This window comes from Staurois parvus, unplaced genomic scaffold (assembly GCF_062004578.1).
Source record: "Staurois parvus isolate SC_StPar_1 unplaced genomic scaffold, SC_StPar_1.0 ptg001465l, whole genome shotgun sequence".
Taxonomy (NCBI): domain Eukaryota; kingdom Metazoa; phylum Chordata; class Amphibia; order Anura; family Ranidae; genus Staurois; species Staurois parvus.
In genome coordinates, this window is record NW_028319261.1 from 136,100 (window position 1) to 141,802 (window position 5,703).

Genomic DNA, 5,703 nt, shown 5'->3' on the forward strand with positions numbered 1-5,703 from the left:
GGACCCACTCCATGAAAAGGTAAGTTGTAAAGAAAGCCGACGATCCCCGCAGGATGGATCTGCAGATTGGGGAGAATAGTGGATTGGACTCCGATCCATTATGCTCAATCCGCAGATCCAATCCATTCTGCAGGGATCGTCGGAGGGGGTGTCACCAAGTGTTACCGCACCGGGTGACACCAACCCTAGGGATGCCTCTGACCCGTGACCTTAGTTGACCAGATCAGCTGTATAGAATTCTCCCCGTAGCCACGCCCATAGCGCAGTGAGAGTCACAATGTAACAATTCCTGTGGATGTTGTGAGGCGGCACAGAAATGTCGTTTGTCTGATTAGGGAACCAATGGGAGTCCCGATGCTTTTTTTTCCCCTCAGCAATACATTTTCTTCTCCATGAAATTGGAACCCAAAAAGAAGAAGTTCCATTCAAGTCCCAGTGCAGGCCTGGGGGGTCCAGGCTGTGTCCTCTCCCTGCAGAGCTGGAACATTATCATTGGATATGTAGCACTTGGGAGTCTCTGAGTTTTGGGTCCCCCTAAAGCTCTGCGCAGCCAATCAACAAGCATTTCTTCCACACTTTGCACATCGGAGACAGTAAACAGTCCTCAGGCTTGATTTTGTTGTTTTATTAAGGAGTTAACAACTTGGAAGGGGTCTAGGGGGTCTCGGGATGCCCAAGGAAACGGCAAACGTGAGGACATCTATGTACAAAAATGTGGACAGAAATGGTCTCTCCTCAGAGCCTCCAAAGTTCTCTGGTGGGCCTCCACAGACTTCAGATGAATCCTCCTCTTCACGCAGCTGTACTGAGGGCATTCCCTGGGCAAGGGGGCCCAGAAACTGCCAATTTAGCACAGAAGCTAGTTGGGTTTTCCACCTGACTGCCCTTTCTCCTTATCTGGCCCAGAGGTTGTAAGAGTACTAACACTCTCTTAATGGTTTGGAGGCCATTTTTCTGGGCTGGATCCTTCTCTGCTGTCAAGGGATTTTCCTCCCTTGGAGAGGCTACAGTGGAGATCCTCTTCTCCAGTACCTGCCTGTAGGTAAGCCCCTTCCCTTGGCCCCCTCTCAGGCTCTACACTCCAGCCTCTCACTCCATCTTCCACCTAACAAAGACCCTGCCACTCCCATGCCCTGTGATTCTTAAGGGTTGCCTTGGTCACCATGCCCAGCCTCCTGCCTGGGGATTGGCCAAGGTCCCTAAAGTATGTCAATCCAAGTTTCCTCCCATCCTCCAGAAAGCTCTCAGGTTTCTGGAGAGGTCGGAGGGCTCCAGAAGCTCTGACCTTCAGAATCTCCCTACCCTGTCCTGAGGTGAACCTTTGCCTCACTCACAGGCTGACTCATCCCAGGCTGCTACTCTGCCTCTGTCTAGAAAATTAAAACAGCAAACCACTATCTAACTAACCTAATCCAAGTTTCCTCCCCTCCTCCAGAGAGCTCTCATGTTCCTCGAGAGTTTGGAGGGCTCCAGAAGCTCTGACCTTCAGAACCTCCCTACCCTGTCCTGAGGTGAACTCCTGCCTCACTCACAGGCTGACTCATCCCAGGCTGCTGCTCAGCCTCTGTCTAGAAAAATAAAACAGCAAACCGCTATCTAACTAACCTGGTCCAAGGTTCCTCATCTCCTCCGGAAAGATCTCAGGTTTCTGGAGAGGTGGGAGGGCTCCAGAAGCTCTGACCTTCAGAATCTCCCTAGCTTATCCTGAGGTGAACTCCTGCCTTACTCACAGGCTGACTCATCCCAGGCTGCTACTCAGCCTCTGTCTAGAAAATTAAAACAGCAAACCGCTATCTAACTAACCTAATCCAAGGTTCCTCCCCTCCTCCAGAAAGCTCTCATGTTCCTGGAGAGGTTGGAGGGCTCCAGAAGCTCTGATTTTCAGAATCTCCCTAGCCTGTCCTGAGGTGAACTACTGCCTCACTCACTGGCTGACTCATCCCAGGCTGCTGCTCAGCCTCTGTCTAGAAAAATAAAACACCGAACCGTTATCTAACTAACCTGGAAGGCATTAGAAATACATAAAAAGTCCATTTAGAGGTTTTATACAACTGGTGGAACTTCAGGACGGATCTCGAAGCAAATCCGCAATTTCACATTTTTTTTCTCATTTGTGTGAAATTGAGGATTTATAGAGAGCCGGCGAGGAGAAACGCCGAATGCAAAGAGGAAAAGGGCGACTTGGGAAATCCAATCCTCATTCAGATTTCTGGCTGGTATCCAGACCTTTGTTTTTCTCCTGTAAAAAATTAATGTTATTATTCAGGCCGTTCATCTTCTGGGCAGACTTGGCATGACGATGACTTGATGGAAAGTGGACCAGTATTTCATGTTAAGTGCAGCATGCTGAGTAATGTGTCAGTTTAATACTTCTAGGTGTTTATTACCTGTCATAGAGATCACAGAACTCCCCCTGACAATCTGCTTTTATCTCCAGAAGGACGGCACCATCTTTTTTTTTTTTCAGGCATCACTCAGGGTCACCATTTAATTCCTGAATGAGATGCCAGCTCAGAGATGACACAATCATGGAAATCCTGTGCAGCTCTTGGCATTGTTCTCAATGTGATGGTGACCACTCCAGCTACTCACTGGGTGACTATATTGCTCTGTGTGTTCTTCTTCTCTCCTCTGTTCAATGATCCCTTGTTTTTGTTTGACATTGTGATCACATACAATAGCATTTTAACATCTCTACTCTGATGGTTTGACAGCAAATCACATTTTCAGCCGGGTGACTAGGGGGATTAACACTTACCCAGACCCCAGTGCCAAAGATGGGATTAAGTTCCAAAACGTTCACACCTCCCATCCTTGTTCTTAGACAATCAACAATCTGCCTTGACACATTCCATGGTGATTGGATTAAGTAGTCTGTGCTACTTTTATGGATATAAATACTAGGGGAATCCTCCCAACCACTCATTAGGACCATAGAAGTGACTTGTATGAGCATCAAAAAGTCATCAAAATTGCAGAACAGGTCTAGCTGACAGTGACCAACTATTACTAGATATACCATGACCTGGATACATGAGAACATTCATGTTGTGGTATCTTTCTGACACTCAATAGGACTATAGAAGTTACAAAATGTCTTCAATATTATCGGACAAGTCCAGCTAAAAGTGGACTAGACTAGATACCATGATATGATGACCATACCTGGATAAATGAGAACCTTCAGCTCCTATCTTGGCATGTTCTGTGGTGGTTCGATGAAGGTGTTGGTGCTACCTCTGTGGATATAAATACTGGAGTATCTACCTATCACTTACTTTGCAGATTTAAATATTGGGGTATCTTCCCAAACACTCATTAGGACTATAGAAGTGGTTTTTATGAGCGTCAAAAAGTCATCAAAATTACACAACAGGTCTAGCTGACTGTGACCAACTATTACTAGATATACCATGATCAGGATAAACGAGAATATTCACCTCCCATTCTGTTCTTTTCTGTACAGATAATCATATTGTGGCATCTTCCTGACACTCAATAGGACCATAGAAGTTGCTTTAGATAAGTTCCAAAATGTCTCCAACATTATCGGACAAGTTCAACTGAAACTGGACTAGATATACCATGATATGATGACCATACCTGGATAAATGAGAACCTTCAGCTCCTATCTTGTTCTTGGGCCATCATCATCAGCCTTGGCATGTTCTGTGGTGGTTCGATGAAGGTGTTGGTGCTACCTGTGTGGATATAAATATTGGAGTATCTACCTATCACTTACTGTGCAGATATAAATATTGGGGTATCTTCCCAACTACCAATTAGGACCACAGAAGTGGCTTGTATGAGCGTCAAAAAGTCATCAACATTACAGAACAGGTCTAGCTGACTGTGACCAACTATTACTAGATATACCATGACCTGGAAAAACAAGAACCTTCACCTCCCTTTCTGTTCTTGTCTGTACAGATAATCCTATTGTGGTATCTTCCTGACACTCAATAGGACCATAGAAGTGGCTTTAGATAAGTTACAAAATGTCTTCAACATTATCGGACAAGTCCAGCTGAAAGTGGACTAGATATACCATGATATGATGACCATACCTGGATAAATGAGAACCTTCAGCTCCTATCTTGTTCTTGGGCCATCATCATCAGCCTTGGCATGTTCTGTGGTGGTTCGATGAAGGTGTTGGTGCTACCTGTGTAGATATAAATACTGGGGTATCTACCTATCACTTACTGTGCAGATATAAATAATATAAACTACCAATTAGGACCACAGAAGTGGCTTGTATGAGTGTCAAAAAGTCATCAACATTACAGAACAGGTCTAGCTGACTGTGACCAACTATTACTAGATATACCATGGTCTGGATAAAGGAGAACCTTCACTTCCTATTCTGTTCTTGTCTGTACAGATAATCATATTGCGGTATTTTCCTGACACTCAATAGGACCATAGAAGTGGCTTTAGATAAGTTACAAAATGTCTTCAACATTATCGGACAAGTCCAGCTGAGAGTGGACTAGATATACCATGATATGATGACCATACATGGATAAATGAGAACCTTCACATCCCTTTCTGTTCTTGCACCATAAAACATCTTCCTTGGCACATTACATGGTGGTTGGATGAAGGTATGGGAGCTACCTGCCTATCACTTACTAGAATTGAAGAAGTGGCTTGGAGAAGCTACGAAACATCTTTACATTACAGGACATGTCCAGTTGAATGTGACCAACTACTACTAAATATTTTGTATCATGACCTGGATAAATGAGAACCTTCAGCTCCTATCTTGTTCTTGGGCCATCATCATCAGCTTTGGCATGTTCTGTGGTGGTTCGATGAAGGTGTTGGTGCTACCTGTGCAGATATCAATATTAGAGTATATTCCTGATACCTATTAGGACCATAGAAGTGGCTTTACTCCATATATGATACAAAAAGTCTTCAACATTACAGGACAAGTCCAGTTGAATGTGACCCACTACTACTAGATATACCATGACCTGGATAAATGGATAAATGACACTGGGTTTGACAGAGGATTGGGGTCACCAGGTGTGACAGAGGATTGGGGTCACTGGGTGTGACATGGAGGATCAAGGTCATCAGATGTGACAGGGGATTGAGGTCACCGGGTGTGACAGGGGATCTGGGTCACTGGATTTGACATGGAGGAATTTTTACACCCCTCCCCACCCACTGTGGCCCTTGAAATCTTAAAGTAGAACTAAACCCTCCTATCCTTTGCAGCAGTGGTGGTCAGGGATGAGCACCGGTGTGTTCAGACATGAGTCCTAACCAGGGGCGAACTGACAAATCATGGGGCCCCCGGGCAATAGGAGATCATGGGGCCCCTTTGTCCTTGCCAACACCCAAAAAAGCCCATGAAAAGCCAATGAAAGGTACCAGGGGCATCTCATGGGGCCCCCTACTGACAACGGGCCCTCGGGCACTGCCCGAGTGCTCGAATGGTCAGTCTGCCCCTGGTCCTAACTGTCCTGATATATCCTGCCAAGAAGCTGTCACTGTGGAGAGCAAATCATAAGCAGTGGAGTCATGCCATGCCCTGCCCTGCTGCCCCACCGCCCCAAGTTTCAGGGGCGGATATATATGTGGCTGCAGGGCAATGTCTCCATTGCTTATGATTGGTTTTCTGCAGTGACAAAATCTTGGTGGGAAAGCCAGCTTGGATTCCTGTCTGAACATGCTTGAGCTCATCCCTAG

The 5,703-nt window shown here is 45.6% G+C and overlaps 1 long non-coding RNA gene across 1 annotated transcript; it reads right to left on the reverse strand.

Moving 5' to 3' along the window:
- Nucleotides 1-610: 610 nt before the first annotated feature.
- Nucleotides 611-4,216, reverse strand: LOC149435824 (uncharacterized). The gene is made up of 2 exons (XR_016308362.1): nucleotides 3,604-4,216; nucleotides 611-2,239 (listed from the first exon to the last, which is right to left on the reverse strand). It is a non-coding gene; the product is annotated as an uncharacterized LOC149435824 (long non-coding RNA).
- Between the last annotated feature and the right edge of the window lie 1,487 nt (nucleotides 4,217-5,703).